Source organism: Balearica regulorum, chromosome 13, assembly GCF_011004875.1.
Source record: "Balearica regulorum gibbericeps isolate bBalReg1 chromosome 13, bBalReg1.pri, whole genome shotgun sequence".
Classification (NCBI taxonomy): domain Eukaryota; kingdom Metazoa; phylum Chordata; class Aves; order Gruiformes; family Gruidae; genus Balearica; species Balearica regulorum.
Window position 1 is genome coordinate 8,109,573 of NC_046196.1, and position 20,772 is coordinate 8,130,344.

A 20,772-nucleotide genomic window follows, 5' to 3' on the forward strand; every position below is an offset into this window, starting at 1 on the left:
TGCAATATAATCTCTCTGCTTGCTGCCCTATTCACCACAGCCTGGAGCGCAGATTGAATTCTCCATTTTTTTGTTTGTTTTTTTTTTTCCTTGTCATCTGTGTTTCTCAGTCTGATCATTTTTTTTTTTCTCACTTCTGGATTCTCTCAAATTGGTTTGCATCTCTCCAAGTGTGTTGCCCAAAAGTGGACTTAAATTAACTGAGGACTTGTGAGGGCTGCACTGAGCTGAGAGATTTCTTTCTGCATCCTGCAGGTCATATTTTTGCTTATAATCCCAGTATGGTGTTTCCCTTTGTGCAACACCTAAGTGGTGAGTCATGTTCAGCTTGCAATGCACTATAACTTCCAAATCCCTTCATATGAAACTGCTATCCAGCCACTTCATTATGTGGTGATTTATCTAGATTCCTGAATAAGAGAGTAGTAGAGTGGTGAACACAGCTGCCTGGAACAGGTTTCATTCTTGGCCACTGACCATCTAAATAAATATCTTTAGAAGGATGTACCAGCAGCTTGTTAGAGCAAATAGCCAAGAGCTGGGAAAATTCTGAGATCAAATCCTAATTAAACTGCCAACTTGCTGCATGACCTTGAGTGGCTATACTCTTTGTGTAGCCATGAGCCCCAAATCAAAACCTCTCAGCTGAACTCTCTGAAGACAGATTAAAAAAAAAATGTACAGAACAAAACCTAGGTACATCACCGACAGTAACATTCTGTTTGTATTGAACTTCTAACCTGACCCTGACACTTAATGCAAAATACATCTGTGCCTTCCTATATTATTCTTGTTCTCATTTGGTTATATGGGTTTGTAGCTGTATTATGATTAACATAGATACATCTGCACAGGATTATCAAAAGCAGGTTTTTGCAGATCTGATTGCCTATTTTATCGTACAGGAATGTGGAAATTTTTTTGTGCAGCTTGTATAAGATGATGCATTTTTGTGAGAAAGTGTATTGTACAGGCTTCAACACAGAAGTTTACTGCTAGGCGCTATACTAATAAACTCTAAGTTAACTTCAGTCATGCTGGACTTAGGCTGTATGCAAAAGGCTAATGAGTTCAGGGACAGCAGGGAAGAAAATGGGGATGAATAACCAATGTACTAACTGCCTGTGAAACCTGAGCTGTAGTAGAGAAACAAGGGGGAGGATATACGGTTACAAATGTGAAAAATCAAAAGCACACATCTTTGTGTATAGTTTGCCAGGGACCTTGTCTGGAATGTGTTTTAAATGCTAACCATTCATCCAAACAAAACTGTAATATGCCAGTTTGCACAAGCACCAGTTGATATATTTGGCAGCTGAACAGATAGAGAATCTCTGTGAATTTTGCAGGATGCCCGGTCACAAGGGAGTACCAAATGGAGGCACATCTGCGTTACTGTAACTTTGTCCAACTGAAGCCCTGCAGTGTGACCCAGCTGATGAAGGTATCTGGCTTGGTAGCACTGAACTTCCCAAGCTTGAAAGAGATGTTTGCTGTCATATGGTTTGAGAGCTCACAGAGCTGCCGCAAATGGTAACCAGCCAGTGTAGTTTCAAAGGTCAGACCATTCTCAAGAACCAAATCCTACCATGCTGCCTTCACAGCATTGTTGCATGAGTGGTACCCACTTGTTAAGTGTAATGCAGATATCTATGGAAATAGGTATGCACCACTGGAAAAGCACAAATTCAGCTTATTATTTACCACACTAGGGATTACAAGGTAAATGAATAAATAAGATGTGCTATCTTAACAGGATTTCTCCAATGATAAAAACACAGAGAAGGAAAATGAGAAGAACAGGTAGAGGAGGGTCAGAGGAGGAAGATGGATGGGAAGGCATGCACTATTCTTTTTTTAGGTTTGTGGTTGCCTGAGGTGATTGGTTGGCTTGTTAGTTTTTTGGCAGGGGGGAGCATTTTTGTTTTCATGTGTTGAATGGTACCTAGTGGTTATTGTCATGATGCTGATAAAAGCTATGGGGAATTCAAGTAATACTTGGTATATCTGTACTACATACTGCAAGGAAGGCTGGATATACTCAAGTTAGCTGTAAACAATCTGGTTTTATAGTGATGACCAAGGGTTGATCCATAGGGCTAATTTATTCTCCAGTTTCAGTATATTTAGAGCTACTTGAGAAAATCTGTATACTGGAGCATTGTGTGCTATATAGATATTTCCCAGACTAGGTAGTTCAACAGCATAGTCATACAGAGGTTTTTTTTAGTATTAAATAGAAAAAGGAATCTCTGCTGTCTTCTTGGTAATTCTGTCATGGATATAATGTTGTACAAGTTTTTCTTCTAAGGTAGAAAGGAAGAATTAAATTATGAACTATATCTGCATATCCTGCTGACCATGAGCTAGGAAAGTGTAACCATAAGCAAAGTTTCTGCAAGAGCAGGATTTCTGCTCACGTGCCGATAGGAAAACTGTTATTCTGGAATTTCACAATTAAAATACAGTTCAGCTACAAGCATGAACACATATTACCTAGAGTGTTGCATATGAGTTAAGTATTTAAAAATGAAGTGCTTATTAATAATAGGCATGGCAGTGTTTGATCTGATTTCTCAGCTTGTGGATCCTTAGCAACTGCAAATGAGTTTCTTGTTACCTCTACAGGAGCTTCACTACCTTTTTTGTCCTCTGGTACCTGAAACTCCGCTACTTCTATCAGTCACAATCATGATCTAATCATGATCTCTTTTCCTATTTCCCTACAGTAGTAAGAAAGGTGCCCCAGTCTGAGGATGCTCAGCCAGTCTTCTGTACAGGAGGTACTACTGAGAGATGGAAGTGGCTCTTTGAACAGCAAGGTTTGTATAATGCTAAATGTTGCTTTGTACACTGGTTGTATAACATAGTTCATTGATAGCATTAGAAAATTATTAATTTCCCTTATTCAAACAGTGGCCGTTTCTGTGATTGTTCTCTAAAGTGGTAGCTCCTAAGGTGTGGGCTGAAGAAAGCAGATTCATACCTGGTTTCCTGATCAACTCAGAAATGTGGAATACAGCTTAGCTTTAATGTGGAAGAGTAGCTCTTGCTCACAGAGCTTATGTTTTTACTTGCACTCACTCTTTTGTTCAACATTATATCTCTCTTCCAACATTCTGTATACATACATACCTACATGTGTGTGTGGAGGTGCTGGGGAGCGGTTATGTATCTATATCTCCAAGTATAGATATTCTTGGGTTTGGACAAAATCTTTCTTTGACTGATTCAGTGACCATTTTCATTAGCAAGCAAAAGTCACAGTGACCCTAGCTACTTTAGGACAAATTTACAACAAGCAAAAAATAACTGAGCACAAGCACCTAACAAAGGAGTTACTGAATGGGGAAAGGTCAGTAAACACTCTGATAAGCTGACTAATTCCAAAATAATCTAATTTATCCATCGAGTAAGGAGGCCTTACAGAAGTCTACAGAAGCATGTCTGATAGCTGTTTTCAGCATGATTTTCATGACAGTAGTTAGAGCTTTAAGTTGAAATATATTTTTAATGCTTATAACACAAACTTGTACAGCTGTGCTAATGAAAAGTGATGTTTTTCCTTTGTATTCTTATGAAATTTGTGAAAAATTAAAATATCCCCTGATAACATTTTTCACCATCTCACAGGGCTGATACTGTAGTAGTAACTCTACTTCTCATCCAGTTCAAGAATCTGATGCTGAATTTTCCATGGTTTTAAGCTGAAAACACTTATTTATCAAAATGTTATTGTCCTCGAATTTAATACTCAATTTAGGGCAGTAAAATCTGAGGTAGTTGCTAACACTTTTACCATTCCTGGAGAATATTACCCTATCTCTTAAAAAAATGATGGCAAATCTCATGAATAGCTAGTGGCATTATTTATAACTCTTTTCAGTATTCACCATTGTATAGTTTTCACTAATAGAGTCAGTTCCTTTACCAAGGCAGGATTAAGGCCTCAGGAAGCCTGTTGGCAAAACCACAACTTCTAAGGATAAATATATTATGAATCAAGGTAAGAGCACATGATAATATATCTCTAAGAGCAGGCATCATGCAAAATACTTTAATGACAGCTGACAAGTATAGAGATACCATGCAAATAATGCTGAGATTCTAGAATGGGTAACAGCTAGGCATGCAGGGGTATGAAGTTATCCATGCTAAACCCTCAAAGACTGCCTATCTGTAAAGAATGGATAATTTCTGGGCAGAATATGAACAAGACAGAATGTTGTCCCTCAGTATTTCAGGCAGTGTAAGCAAGAAAAATCATAGAATCATAGAATGGGTTGGAAGAGACCTTAAAGATCATCTAGTTCCAACCCCCCTGCTGCAGGCAGGGACACCCTCCACTAGACCATGTCGCCCAAAGCCTCATCCAACCTGGTCTTAAACACTTCCAGGGATGGGGCCTCCACCTCTCTGGGCAACCTGTTCCAGTACCTCACCACTCTAACAGGAGAGAATTTCTAACATCTAATCTAAATTGACCTTCCTTCAGCTTAAACCCATTACCCCTTGTCCTGTCACTACACTCCCTGATAAACAGTCCCTCACCATGTTTCCTGTAGGCCCCCTTGAGAAACTGGTAAGCCGCAATTAGATCTCCCCGGAGCCTTCTTTTCTCCAGGCTGAACAATCCCAACTCTCTCAGCCTGTCCTCATAGGAGAGGTGCTCCAGCCCTCCAATCAGCTTCATGGCCCTCCTCTGGACTCGCTCCAACAGCCCCATGTCTCTCCTGTACTGGGGCCCCCAGAGCTGGACGCAGTACTCCAGGTGGGGTCTCACAAGAGTGGAGTAGAGGGGGAGGATCACCTCCCTCGACCTGCTGGTCACACCTCTTTTGATGCAGCCCAGGACACGGTTGGCTTTCTGGGCTGCAAGCGCACACTGCCAGCTCACGTTGAGCTTCTCATCAATCAAGGACCCCCAAGTCGTTCTCCTCAGGCCAGCCTTCAATCCATTCCTCTCCCAGCCTGTAGTTGTGCTTGGGATTGCACCGACCCACGTGCAGGACCTTGCACTTGGCCTTGTTGAACTTCATGCAGTTCGCATGGGCCCGCCTCTCCAGCCTGTCCAGGTCCCTCTGGATGGCATCCCTTCCCTCCAGCATGTTGACCAGACCACACAGCTTGGTGTCGTTGGCAAACTTGCTGAGGGTGCACTCAATCCCACTGTCCATGTCGCTGACAAAGATGTTGAACAGTGCCAGTCCCAGTACTGACCCCTGAGGGATGCCACTTGTCACCGTTCTCCACTTGGAGAGGAGGATTAATACTGAGGATTAAGCCTGTTTCATCAGGAAAGCTGACTCTCCAAAAAAAAAAAAGTTGCTAATGCACACCCTTGTAGAGTCCACTCATCACTTAGTTTGCTTGCTGCTCTGTCCAACTATTTACATCACTAGTTACATCAAATCAATCAGAATAAAAGCATAAACTGCACAATCAGCTTACATAGATTCAAACATCTAAACTGATTAAAGGATAATGAAATGTCAAGGATGTTGAAGTTTAGCATTTCATGCTTTCTGAATCCCAAGTTTCATGAATACCTTACGGTCAATTCTAGAATCTCACAGTTATTCCAAACCCACGAATAACTGTGGGTCCTGGCTTGTAGCTCTATTTCACTTGGTAATTTTTCAGAACAAAAGTCCTAGGCTTTTATCTCTGTCTGAAAAAGAAGCAACCTCCTCGAGTCTGTTTTCTGTGCTAGAGATACAAGACTCAGTCAGTAAAAATATGTCAACTGACTGTAGACAAATTCTTTTGCAATATAAAGGAAGCAGAATGCTTTCCGACTTACATACGCAGTAGGAAATAATATGTTATTCAAGGCAATTGCTTTCCCCTTGTTTCAAAAAACTGGCAACGAGTTTGATGTAAGCAATATGTAAAGACAACTGAATCTTAAACAGAGGCAGGTTTCCTGGAACACCTATTTAAGCCAGTATGCGTAGCAATCAGTCATCATCTCTCAGGATCTGACCCCTTATACGAACTGTAAAACTATAAAATGCACAATACACACACACAAAAAAAGAGAAAACAGCAGGCCTCGTACAATGTGGAAAAGGAACTGCACTTTGCTAATGGGGATGAAAAGAAGAATGTGCTTTCACTCCAGCTTATCTGTCTGAAATAGCACTGCATCCAACGTTTTCACTGATTCATCTGAATAACATTAAATTCTGAACTCCAGTGAATGCTCATTGCTCATTGTTTTCCCAAATAGCCACATATCGTTCTGTTTCATCCAGCCCAAATGATCACAGATGTATTTTAGTTGAGATTTTCAAAACTGTTTATGTTAGCAGCAGCTGATAACTCTGAATAAAATGTGTCAAATTGCTTTCAGGACCAACTACTTCACTCAAACACAAAGGCAAACATTTGAGTCTATTTACAGCTTGAAAATTTCCCCATAGAGCACAGCTGTCTTAAGTGCAATTACTTATATGTAGATTTAGTGGCACTGAGGAGTACCCCTGTTTCCCTACCCTCAAATGGCTTGAAAGCTGATGACCTAATTTTCTAATCTTTACCCAGGTATTTTATGTGCATTTGACCAAAGTCTGGCCCATTGAAGTAAACAGGGCATAGCCCTTTAATAGAATCAAGATTACTTGAAAATCCTCTTGAAAACCATTGAGAGTAGCAGTTATTAACCATCTCTCAGCTTTTGACTGAATAAGAATTGGAAGAATATCAAATGGGTCTATTTAGAGAATAAGTGGAGACTAAAGCCACACTTAAATGCTATTATATCTCTAGTCTGGGATACATAAATAGGACTTGAGTCCCTTTTTAATTCAGAATTCCTTCTTTTGAAATAGGGTTAATGCTGCCTTGTAAGTTTAGTCCAGTGAGATTAAATTGGGAACGGAACTAAGAAGGAAACTTCTCTTTAAACAAGGTCAAAAGTGTAGATAGACATTTTATTTCATTCTCCTGAAGTCCATGGCAGCTGCAAAGACTTGGAGATGCTTAGAGCTAGGCAGGTGTGGCAGCTGTTTGGGCTTTTTTGGTTTTCATATTACTAAAAGAAGCTCAATTGAAGTCAGATTTTTTTTTTAATTAAACTTGTAATAAGTTTTGTGTCAACACAAGTATTAAAGCCCCACTTGTTCCTTAGAAAAAGGTGAAGAATATACTTTCTTGAATCTTTTGAACACAGACGGTTGATTTGCACACATTCAGAATATGTGAACTACTATTCTGTCTCTGAGTCTCAGCCTAAACAACAAGAGCTGTAACCATTACTGTAATACTATGTACTGTCTGTGAGTGACTGTTTTTCTGGATATATCATGTATGCAGAAATATTCTGTATCAGAAATTTCTGACTAATGGTTTTTCATCAGAAAATATCAGCTTGTGAAAAACAGAGTTTTGCTGGAACACACAAGATTTGAAAGAAGCTTTTTTGGATTGTGAAAGCATTTTCCAGATTTGGATTGCTGTGTGAAAATCAGAGCAGGGATTGAACCTGGCTCTTTCACATTCCAGAGCAGTGCTGTGATAAGCAGACTACAAGTGGACAGTTTTCATGAGGTTTCCTGGGTTTGTTCCTTTTTAATGGTTTCCTGCTCTTGGTTTCCTAAGATTACTATTTCAGTGCAGAGTGGGAGGATTTTGAAATCTTGGTGCTCTCTGGGACACTAAAATATATTTTCCCTTCAAATCTGTTTCTCATAATATTTCTTCACTTGAATCAGCCTCCGAGATGCCTCAGATGTAAAACATTCCAGCCTAGTTGAACTGAGGATGTGGCTCAAATCTTCTGTAGGATTTTAAAAATGCCCATCATGATTGGTAAGAGATAAAGGCCCTGGGATGGGGATAAAAAAAAAAAAAAAAAAAAGGAAAGGAAAGGAAAGGAAGCTTTTTGACTTGTGGAATTATCCCTATCTCCTAGTAAAAACCTAGCAAATTACTTTCAGCCAATTTGTACTAATTAGTGCTTAATTATCTTCCTATGTGCAGCATCTCTTCAGTTTGCATGTATGTAGTTTTCAGTTCGCTACTGTTTTGCATTCACAATAAAATTTAACGTGTCCAATCTATTACCTTATCTTGCAAACTACTGAATTTTCCTTCTCCTTTGCCTGGTGGCACTACTGCAACTGAGTTGCTGAATTGGTCAATTTGTTCACTAAAAATAACCAGTTTTTTAGTTACTGCATGAGGTAGCCAGGATGGTTTCCTTTAGGTAGCTTCTTTTTGTCCCGACATAGGAATTCTGGGACGGTGGCTGCAACCCTCAGGCTGAAGTGCTTGTCTTCAAAGGCAAGAGCTGGTGGTTTCACTGTAAAATACTACCTCCCAGTAAAATCACTGCTAAATGTACATATACTGCATAAAAGTTTTATATAACCTTTCGTTCCTGCATATTATTTTTCCCACTTCCACTGTGCTCACTGTCCTTAAACTACTTTCCAGTCCTGACATATTTCAAACCCCCCACCTTGCCCTTTTTCTAAATCTCTCTTTTAATGAACCACAGCCTGCTGTACCCTGACTTCCTGCTTAATGGGCCTCTTAACCTGCTTTCAGCTTTCTCCAGCCTCCGCCCCCCCATCCTCCTCTGCCTGGTCTTTGTTCCTTTCTTACCTTCTCTATTTATCTGTTATTCCCATCCACATCTTTGTCTCTTTTTTTCACTTCTCCTGTTGCCGTATGTCTGCCTGTTCTTGAACCAGTCCTCTTTCTCTTCTGCATTTGGACACCATACAGCAATTCCTAGAAAGATAACTCTGTCTCTCTGTAATTGCTATCTAGGAAAAGAAATGCATCTAATTCTAAACGCAGGTGGACAGTTTGTTTTGACAGCAGTAATTATCTGTAGTATTAAATGTATAATAAGTATTTGGTAATACTGAAATTAGGAATAAAAACAGTTCATAGTAGTTCAGACATGACTGTCATGTAAAAGTACGGCTGTTAAATAGAGTTTTTACATATTCCAGGGAAAAGGAGGAGCGTGGGATTTTATTTTGTACCGACAGTTCCCCTTTTTCAATGATTGTTAGAATATCTGCAGATTCTGTTTTATTCTTGGATTATTTGGGATTAAAAGACCTTAAAGAATGCCAGGAACCTTTATTCTCTCACATAACTGAATTGAGTGTGTTTCAGCAGAGGGTTATAGTATGTGGACAATAATTGTATGTAACCCATTTGCTGCTAAAGAAAACACCCGGTTGGCAGATAGGAAGTGTCACTAACGCATTGGGATATTTGAAAGCATATGAAGCAGGATATTATCTTTAGATAAAATTCATCCAGCTGAAACAGATTTCAGTATATTCATTAGCTTTAATCTTTGCCCAAATCTCCTTTCTTTACGATTTAAATTTCGTATCTTATACTCAGAAAGATTCATGTTTTATGAGCATCTAAAGTAGCATTACCAATATGAAAAAGTGTGTCGTACGTTAATAAAGGATTGTTTTACAACTCATTTTTACAGTATGGGTATTACACGTAGTATGACCATCAAGAAACTTTTTAATGTATTCCTAGTAATATGGCTTCTTTTCACCTAACAATCTATCAAAAAGAGAAAATCCTATCAGCATCACTAAATCCTTCTTTAAGGTTTCATTGATCTTAGCCTTAGAACAAGATTATAAAAACAGTCCTACACAGAGATAATGTCTAGAGGATTTTGGCTAATCTCAGCACTCATTTTAGATTAGATCTAGTCATATTCAGATACATAGCTATTCTTGTAGATAACATGCCCACCAGTGTTTACCCTTAATTAAGATGCAGTAATTGCTTTTGTTTCCTTTGGTTGTAACAAGAGTAATGCCGTATATATTCAGAGACCTTTGATGATAAATGTCTTGTACTCGATGTATAGCATTCCAGACTCAGGATCGATTTTCCCTGATGACGAATTCTTTCTAGCAGTGAAAACTTGTGAAGTGAATAACGTAATCTTCATGCATCCTAATGTTTCAGACTGTACTTAGGTATTCAGCTCACTTCTTTATTCTTTAGTTTCCATTCTGCAGAAACTTGTATATATAAAGATTATTCAAATAGCTTTTTGTCAGTGAGTGAATTATTTTGGGAAGGACAGCACATAAGAAAAATGTGGAAATTACCGAAAAGTTGAAGAAAAGATTTCATTTTCACTGTATCAATTTTCAGATGTCAGGCTGTAAATAGAGTTTTATAAAGGCTAAGTTAGCAATATAAAGAAACCAGAATTTAGACTCCAGTGTTAAAATAATAATATGGATAATATTCTATACCTTAAATCTGTCATTTGAATGCATAACTCTTCATGGATTTTCAAGCTTAGCAAATCATTGGTTTTCAGAGTGCCTTTTTTTAATTACACATGTATGCACATTTATCCGAACATCTAAATCTTATCTTCCTTCTAAAGTCATATGCAGTGATATTTTGGGGTATCTTTTATTATAAATATATAACATTATCCAATGCATTCCTTTTCATAAGGGAAAACATAAGCCTCCAAGGGTGTAACATTTGTTTACAGCTGGCTCTTTTTCTCTGCAAGAACATTTTGCTTTGCATTATTAGTTAATAGCAAGGGAAAATGGAGAGCAAAATTACTGGTGCATAAACAAACCTGTTACACAAATGCCTTCGATATTCCAAATGATGATGCTAGAGATTGTATGATTTATTTTTTTTGAAGGGTTGTTTTTGAATAACACAACAGTTGAGCTTACACAGTTTACCAGCCATAGTAATGGTAGAATTATTTAGGGCTCAGTTCTTAAAGACATTAAAGTTGATGATTAAAATCCCCTTGGCTTAAGCATTTGCACAATAAGTCTAGACTGTCAAAGAGATTTGTGTTGTGTAGCTAAAACCCTACTTTTTTCCAGCAACCAAAGAAGCGGTGTCTTCCAGTAACAATTTCTGGTAGGAGACTGACAAAATATCTTCCTGAAAATGCTCTTAAGTGTATGGTCTTAGTATGTCCTAACTTACAGTAGGGCGTGGGAGCATTATACACATCCTTCTTACATGGATAACATGATAGAAATAACATGATAGAAATGAAAGCTGCAGTAGGAATTGAAGCAGTTGCTCTCTTTCCATGTAAATGTTACAATTAAGTATTGTTCTGATGAACCAGCTAAAGTCATGTCTTTATTATTTCCGCTTGAATTACACAAACTTCAGTATAATGGTTGTTGTTATTATTTTATATAATTATTTTATGTCTCAAAAGTCATTAATGCCCTATTTTAAAGCACCTGTTCTAACTAATGGTGTGTGATCTTAGAAGACAAGACAAAGACAGGATGTGTTTTGCTTGGTTCATGTTAAACAATTAATACACTGAAAATAGCACTGAGCCCAATAAATACTTGTATTATGCTGTACTTAAATCTCAGATCACTGAGGTTTTCTTGCCTTTGCTTGATACCTTAGCTACTCTTTTCCCTTTTATTCTTATTTAGTGAAGCACATCAATGTGTTTAACTTTTTGCATCTGCTTCAGACTCAGTGCCCTAGGATATCATTATAATTAAGCTTGTACTGTATTTCTGTTTTGCATAAGCATGGCTGTGCACCAGTGGTTTTTCTTTTTTTTTTGTTTTTCTGTTTTTAATCTGATATTAGTATTGTCTCCAAGAAAGTTATCTGTTAATTTCATACAAAGATCGCTCATCTTCAGACTAAGTTGAGACAGTGGGCCTTACTCCATTCCTGTAATAATTAACAGTAAAACTCCTAGTGACTTCAGACAGGTTCCTACCTCCATATCCTTTTTTTTCCCATTTCACATCCCTATCCATTTATTTGAGATATTTGAGTAACTTAATCACATTATCCTTTGGTGGGAATGGCTATACTTCATTTTAACATGGTTCATCCGAGGTATATAAAGATATTAATATTAAATAATCTGCTGTGTTTAGCAGATCATGAATTTTATACTCAATGTATTGCTTACTTAGCAATGTGTATTTTCCTAACCAGGCTTGTTATACTCACTTAACTGTAGGGTAAGTTTGCAATGTACTTAGAACATAGCTGCTATTGGTTTTAAAAAGTCTGAGCCAAGGGACTTTTCTGGTTTCTGTACCTGGCTCTGCCATGTGTGAGCTGTATAAACTTGCACAAATCATGTCACCAGCACTACAATTTAGTAACTGAAGTCAGGAACCTGTGTGAATGGTCTTGATATTGTGGAGGGTCTAAGAACCCAGCAGCCACAGCTAGCCAAGCCTTCAAGTCTTTCGTCTCTATCTCCCCATTAGTTAATTCCATTTAACAGTCAGTGGTTAATCCTGAATGTGTTGGCACAAGCTTCAGTTTCCCCTTTGCTATCTCTGGAAAGGGGACAATTTCTGCACCTAACACTTGGCTGTAAAATGAAAAAAACAAAAGTCATTACGTGATTAATATCTGGGGTTTGTTTTGTTTTGTGTCAGAGTTTTCTAAAAAGATTCTTTTAAATATATTTTTTAAAACTGCAACATATCTACAAGGCACTGATGATGTTTTCCTACTCTGAAAGATGTATTGTATATTACATATGCAGTAAGACCAAAACTTTGGAGAAGTGTGTGACTTTGTGTACATACTGTACAGTTGCTTTCTACCTGCACTGACTGATGCTTTTGGGACACAGTGGATTCATTATACACTGCATAAGATATAGCTCCTATGGCTGTTTCTGCCTCTTGGAATTACTGTTCATATAGAAGCCAGCCAGAAGCGCTGGACTTGCTTCATAGATATACATTAGCTACATAAGATATGCACAATTTCCTCCTGAAAGTGAAGGAGATCAGAGATTGAAATACTTTACATTTAGAAATTCCCTTATTTTCACTTTGTTTCTGGCATCTCTGGACATAGCGCAGCAGGTGAAAGACATTAATCTTTTAGGTCTATGATAAATTCAGAAATTGTATTAAGGTTTCCAAAATGTATCCAGTCCATATTTCCAAGCAAATACATGAATGCATAGGAGCACTGTTCAGAGTGCAGATGTAGCATGTGCCTTGTAATTTCTGTTGTAGCATGTAAAATATAAAACAAAATAGGACACAGGAGTGGTTAGAAAATAATGTTGTAATTGTGAAGAAACTAAAAATCTAGGCTTTTCTGCACTCCTAAATTGCAAGGTGAAGTTTAGATGCAGAAACCTTTCAATTAAGTAATTAAGAAGTACCAAATGCTGGGCTGGTTAACATATTTCATTTTTTAACCCTAAGATTTCTATGTATACCCATTTGTGCATCCATTTGGATGCACAAACACCTAAAGATACAGGCTACACAACAGTGGCACACAAGTTCTCCTCCTCAGTGGCTTTTCATTTGAGACTCTCTTCTCTATATAGCTGTGAGCTGGTATATTCATGCCAGACACTACACAAGGGGATGAAAATCAGGACAAAAGTGTTAGCCTTGTTGTTTCCAGCAATACAGCCCAGCTACTGAAATAACCATCTGGAGTGGCTCTTCAGGAAAAGGTATCCACGGCCTATCAGTGCTTATTGTGTTTGGAAAAGTTCAGAGGCTTGAGAAGCATAATGCTTAGTGATGTCTGCTACACTCTAAACATTTTATGTTTTTAGCACAAACTTAATTTATTGTTACAGTGACAGTCTCTCTGTTTATTTCACTGTGTAATCTTTGTCTGATTTCAAGTATGTCTGTAAATACTCATGCCATTTTGGCAAACAAGTTATTAGCTCTTTCAAAGGTAAAGACGTGAGAGCTCTTTGAAAGGTTAAGTCTTCTGGAGAGCAAAGTGCCTCTTGAAGACAGAGGCCACTTTTCCTTTCCTTTGAAGATAATCAAAATATGGAGAGTAGCTGGTCATGAACAAAATGATCAGGGTGGCATAACTAAAGCTTACTGAATTTGCGCTGAGGATCCCAAAAATGACAGTTCCATTTGTTCCACACAGTTTTATCCTCTAATTCCTAATCACAATGCTGTCTTATTGTGCACAATGAAAAGACTAATTTGACTAAATCCATTCATAAATGACAAAATCAATAGTTCTTCTTTTGAAAGTCACTCAGCATATAGAATATGAGAATTTATGGTTAGTTTACTGCTGTCATGGATGGGTCTTTCTCTCTCTGGTAGTAACTGATAAAGCAGCTTTTGAAGTCAGACTGTCTCAATAAAGTACTTAAATCCATCTTAATGTACCCCAGGGAAGCAAGTCTGAATTAACCTAGTACCTTAGTTTTGCAACAATAATAAGGTGAAAGGGAGTATGCAGCAGAAACTGATTATAATAAGTGATACAAAAGGAGACAGCAACAATGAGGCAGAAGTAGAATAGGAACTGGGATTAAGGGATCTCTCACCCAGCCATGTGCAAAAATGTTGAAAATTAATGTTGTATTGTTTAGCTAACAGCTGTCAAGTCATTCAAGTCATTGTAATGTGTGGTATGCTTGCTTTCCTCTTCGTCTCACCAAGAGCATATTAGAAATCATATTCTCCTTCTTCTGAAGAATGACAAAGTTAATCCTTCCTTGCATTGCTTTTAAGACAAACTCATAGTAAAGGCTGTCTCTTAAATTTGTCAGTTAGGATATTAACATTGCGTGAAACTTTGATGTTAAACTGGCATTTGATGAATGGGGTTAAAAATCACTTAGGGCCATATTCTTCCTAACTGTTGTATTTGTGCATAGTAGAAGATGTGAAGGATGCAAATAGGCCCTCATACATTTGTAGTGCTGCTGTAATCAGAGAGAACCTTGTATTCCTGACATCAGCTAAATACGAAGACACATTTTTCTCAGTAAATGTCTTTATTAAACAGACTTGAAAACCAATATTACCAGACATTCTTAAAATCTAGGATCACACAATGCCCATGCCACTTTATTCTGACATCTGTTATTATTTCTCCAACTCCATTTATCCTGTTTCATTGCTGTCTTTTTTACAGAAGTCGTAATATTAGTAAGTTATACTTGTGATTGAAAGGATTTAGTAAATTTACTAAAAAAAAAGCAATGTTTAAAACTAATGTTAAATATTAAAATTAATCTTTTTTTGTGATACCTCAGTATTTCTAACATTTTGCCTGTGGTGGAAGAGAATCAGAAATCAAAATAGGTTGGTTGGGACATATTTATCTCTTGTAGATTCAAACTTTGTCCTCAATAAGCAGAAGTTTTACCTGATGTCTTTAGCCCTTGGTGTTCCAAGGTATGAAAGGCGGCGATAATGATAGGTGTTTGGAGTTTTTGCTTAACACTAGGGCGCAATTGGTTTCATTCTTACGTGTTTCTTTCGCTGTGATCCTCCCTTTGTGAGCTGGGGTAGCTGACCCAAATACCGTGTGAACAATTGGCACTTTTTAAGGATACAAAACAGAACAAAGCTTTGCATACATTTCTTTGATGTTTATCATCTTTTAGATAGTGCTAAGGCTTCTTTACTTTTTTTAGATGTCAGCTGATTCTTAAGAAAAAGCAAATTGAAAATAGTCTTTCAACCGTTGTGTTGTTCTGGTGCTGATTAGCCGGGAAAACTACTGTGTTGGAACCACTCTGGCGAAGGGGTTTCATCCTTTACCAACAACATCCTTTAAAAAAATCCAAAATACATCCACTATTAGATTGTGGTGGTTTTAATGTAGATGGAAAAAGAAGCATAATTTCATTCAAATCAGAGTAATCTTAATTTTTAGTGTGTGACTTACACCAGAAGTAAGAAGCACATGGAACTTGTAACAAGTGAGGATGCACTCACGCATAACAGTCTTGACAATTGCTAGCAAATATACTTCACTGCAAATAGTTGCACCATTGTCCCAGAGAAACTTGTATTCTCTAAGAACACTATGCGGCAATATATACATAATGAAATACTGCCTTGCATCAGCACTTGATTTTAGAAGCATGCTTCCTCCATTTTGAGTGACTCCACTGAAGAAATGCTGCAAATGCATTAAATGTTTGAAGACTGCACTGTTCCAGACTTCCAGCAATTAGGGAAAACTCACAACTGTGTAGCAACCATTTTTTTAAATAACGATCAAAAATTCCAGAAAGAATTTTCTTCATAATTTGTTGTTACTCTGGATAAAAGTATTATGCAAGATGATACTTACTCAGCCCCAGTATTTGCCTCTTGGTGACCTGCAAATGGTTCCGTGGTAGATTTCCATTTGCAGTTTACCCCAATGCTCAGCTTGGTATGACTAGCAATACTTGAGAGCTCTGAAGTTAACCTCTTCAAAATTGAGATACTTACACCTTGTAATCACTTAATAGTCTCACCACTACCTCTCTTCTCTACACTGTCATTTCAAATTCTCTGTGCTCTGTGCAATATTCTTGTAAAAATTTCTTTTTATGATTCACCCTACAAACGAGCACTACTTTGTTTCACATCACTTAGTTATGCTCTCACTGTACTCATTATGTCACCCCTTGTGGATAGTGTTGCAAAATATCCAAGATACTTGAAACAAGACACTTGGGAACATAAAAATGCAATGAAAAAAAGTAAAATGAAGTGAAAGAAAATGTTTTCATATCCAAGTATGATTGGCTTTTTATTGATTTTTTTTTCCCATCAAGGAAAATTATTTTTAAAGCGCTCTGTTTATCATCATCTATCAGCTCAGTTAAAAAACTACCAAGCTGAGTTATACCACATAAAGAGTTACTGCTGTGGGTATATTGCCTCTGAGCAGCAGGAACCACTTCATCACTTCATGCTGTGAGCTCTGTCTAGTGAGCCTCTGCAGTACTGCTCCTGGAGGCTCGCTATAAGCAGTAGTCTTGCTTCTCTTGGAGTCTTGTTACTATATGATGTACTTACAGCAAATCACTTCTCAATGCTAGTAGAATGAACACAGGACTGTTCAATTATTCCTTTCACTTTCATAATTTTCTAAATAAAGAAAGTTCCTAGAGCTTTATACTCCACAGAGCAAACACCCAGTACATGATGAGGTTGAACAAGCAATCATCGCTAAGCCATAAATATTCACCTGCACCAATACTGGTCACAGACTTTGTATCAGCTGCCAGCTCGTCAGAGCTGCAGCTCTGCAGTCTAGCTTTGATCCATTAAAATGTTCTTTCTTCAGCCAAACTGTCTTAACAGTAGAACAGCTTACGTTAGCCTGTTTCCATCAGTTTATAAAGTTGAAAACAACCTTGACCCAGGCTTTCCACTCATTCCACAGCCCTTCTTTTGCATGCTTTTGGCCTGCTAAAAAAGTTTTTTCCCTTAGGATTACAAGGGAAGGATCAACTACAAGCAAATTGGAACAGTACATAAGGTGCAAATTCTATAAACAAATGCTATTTTTCTCTAACAAGTGATTTTCTCATCAATCTGTATTTTGTTCTTTTTTCTTTTTTTTTTGGCTGAACTGGGGTCACTCACTTCTGTTGTATTGCTAGCTGTGATTTTTTAGGATTGTCATCACTGCATAGCAATAATCTGTGCAACATTGTTTTGTACAGGGCATTTACACCTTTATCAGACACAATTTTCTTTCCTTAACAATTTCTCCCAAATAATGTGCTCACAGCAGTATTTTGGTGCAACTATAGCCATTTGGTTTGAAGTTGGTAGTTGAAGAGCCTAATACTGAAGTCTGCACGCTCCATTTTTACAGGAGCAAAAGCATGAGTCTTCATTTTGCAGATACAAATTCCGACTCTTTTTCTTGTGGTTATAAATTGTGACCCTTTTGTTTTTTGTTTTTGTCTCCCAAAAGCTTCCTCAGCTGAACACTTCAGCTGGCAGTTTAGGTTGACAGGTTTGTTAGCAGAAGGCAGAACAGGAGAAAGCCAGGCTGATGATGGGTCTGGAAGGTGAGCACAGAAAGCCTAAAAAGCTGGTACAGCCAGTGAATGAGAAATGAATGCTAGTGATAATAACTATCGTTGCCAAAAAGGTACTTTTTTAGCAACTGCTCATTAGAAAGACTGAAAATGATCAGTATCAGCTACTGGAGGCATTTTAAAGGAATCATGATATACCAAAGTCCACAGTGATTGTTTTAACATTCAAAGCAAAGGTGCAGAAAGGAGCTATCTAGACAATGACCTGGATACAGAAAGAAAATGCAAGAAGGAAGGTAAATAGCACAGAGATGTAGATGCAAACACTGAAGATATGTAGGATTTTCCAGTGATGATAAAAGGGAGAAAGCTTTTAACAGTGTAGCTGCAAGAGCTCAGTTTTCACTATTCAAGATTTTAAAAACCGAATAAACTTTTTCTCATGCCTCAGATTTAAAATCCACAGGATGCAAGATGCATAGATTCTGGAGGGTGGATATACATTGATGTCTTAACTAGCTTTTTTATTTGAAAGCCTGTTAAATAAATTCATTTCAGAATGTAGATATGCTTTCTGAAACTTTCAGCAAATGCTATTTTTATGCCATTATGTCGATGAGATGTAAATTATTATGGTTGTGCACATTGGCTGCTCAGAATTGGGACCTATTGAACAGGTTTGTTTACAAATACAGAAACAACAAACCCCCTTACTATTTAAGAGCATGGAAAAATTATGAGAGATATGAATATGAAGGCTAACTTGGCCAGATTAGATAAGATAGCTGGAATGAGGTTTATGTTCTCAGAATAGAAAATAATACTTATTTGTATATAATCTGTGGGGTTTTGCAGTCTGAAATAGAGGTGTGTGCTAGGTCTGATCCCCTTTGCCTTCTAGAGCTTCAGTTAACAGGGCATCAACCTCTACCCACAACACATTAGACATAAGTTCTTTCTATTTCTAAGGCCAAATTCATTGAGCATACAGATTTCCACTTCTGTTTACAATTCAATTTCACATACATATTGTTTTTTGAGATATAGCATCAGTATAAAAGCTAGCTCAACCAAAAAGTAAATAATATATATTTTCCTTACTGTTTTTACCATGAATCAATGTTTAAATAGTGGAGAAAGTGATTTTAAAAGGTTCCAGGGATTATTTTTTTGAAAGGTGCGCTGTTTTAATTTATCATTTTAAATGTGCTGACAATAAGCACATTTTAAAACCTTATGGCAGAATGCATCAGGTTACCTAATATTAATTTACTTTTTATAGTTTATTTAATATAGTATTGATTGCATTAGCATTTGGATTAATGACCTTTTAAATGCTCAAAGACTAAAGCAGTTGTCTAGTAAGATGAGAACACAGTCATGAGACTGAAATAGTTGGCCAATCGGCTTTTTTAAAATAAATTAAAGATTATGTAAACCAAAGCAATGCTGAGAATTAGGGCTTTCTAATGAGATCATCAGTTCTAAATCAATACCAACAGGGTACGCACTTTTGTTTGATGTTCACTATGTACTTGAGAGAATTTCAGTAATCAATCACTGGCATTCTGACTTGCAGATGCAAAGTCCACCTCAGTGAAATATTTAAGACTGCAAAGTAGAACCAAGCGCAAGTACGAGGAATGTAATTTGGACTGTTTCCAAAATGGAATAGCTGAACTTTCATAATCATATGTTAAACTCACTGAAAATCATACAGTGGTTTGAATTTGAAACTGATCCTTTGTAGAAATAAGAGGATGCATAATTTGCCTAGTCTAAACCTACTCATGAGAAAAATCTCAGCTGCCATTTTCTCTGCTGAGCGCAATATAATTTAAGGGGATAAAAAATGCAGTCATGATGATAGCAGGGAATTCAGGAGAGAACAGACAGTAAAACCTTTCCCACCCTAAGTATGGCATCTGACTCCAGTGCTGCCATATTCAGTTGCTTTTGCCATATCTGCATATCCATTTCTGTTCATGGTTATTTCTATTTGTTTCTTTTTTCTTTCCCTTCATCTTCCTGACACTATGAAGACTTTCATGTACTGATTTACAAAAACCTGTGAGCAATTAAGAATATAAAATCAGCAATGGGATAATCACTGCCCTTATTATTTCACTCTTTATTTTCCAATATGTTGAATAACTGTTTGCACCTGTGCTTCTTAGAAATGCATTATCTTTTTTTTTAACATACACCAGTTATAGTACGTAGTGAATCCTTTGAATACTTTCTAACTTTATCAGTGAGGAAGTCCAGTTGTGACTACTGGATTCTCGATTGAACGAGACTGATGGATTTGCAGTCCATCCATAAAAGAGAAACAATGAGGAATCAGGCTGTCATGGCTCTGTGCCTCATGTAAATCCAGTTAGTACAATCCGTGGGGTTTTCCTTTAGTTTTCTTGAAACAAGACTCATTATTCTTCTATTCTCTGGTGGATATCCCAAATAGCTTTTTTTTTTTTTTTTTAGCAGAGTTACTGTTGTTATCCACAGACAAAACTGAAATTGTAATTTGTCCAAAGCACAAGAATTTGTAGAAAGTTATTTCCCATTCTCTTAAGCACTGTGACTGGAAGGAAATTCTGTGCCGTACCTCCAGCTGGCAGCATGCTGCACAGAGGACAAGGTAGCTTTAAGCCACCTTTGCACTGCTGGGCTGCGTGTGTGATCCTATATAGCTTAAGCAACTATAGGGTTTTTTACCAAATGTAGAAAGGGCTCAGATAAATGCTGTCTTCAGCTGATTAACCATTCCCTTATGAAGTTTCTGCTGTGCTTGTGAAATTATGGGAAACAGTCTTTTGCTAAAACACCATTAATTTTTAAGTATGGTTTCCAATATGAAATATTTTTATTTTGGCTATTCATTTTTAATGACTGCATAATGCAACTTAGTAAAACTATACAAAGCAAACCGAGAAAAAAAAATGAAGCTATTAACATCAAATATTTGCATAAAAGCCACAAAACAC

General features: G+C 37.3%; 1 long non-coding RNA gene across 1 annotated transcript in view; it reads left to right on the forward strand.

The window, feature by feature from the left end:
• Positions 1-20,772, forward strand: part of LOC142603732 (uncharacterized) — a 30,748-nt gene that overhangs the window by 3,349 nt on the left and 6,627 nt on the right. The window contains exon 2 of the long non-coding RNA XR_012837623.1: positions 2,730-2,822. This is a non-coding gene — a long non-coding RNA (uncharacterized LOC142603732). The remainder of the gene's footprint in view (positions 1-2,729; positions 2,823-20,772) is intronic.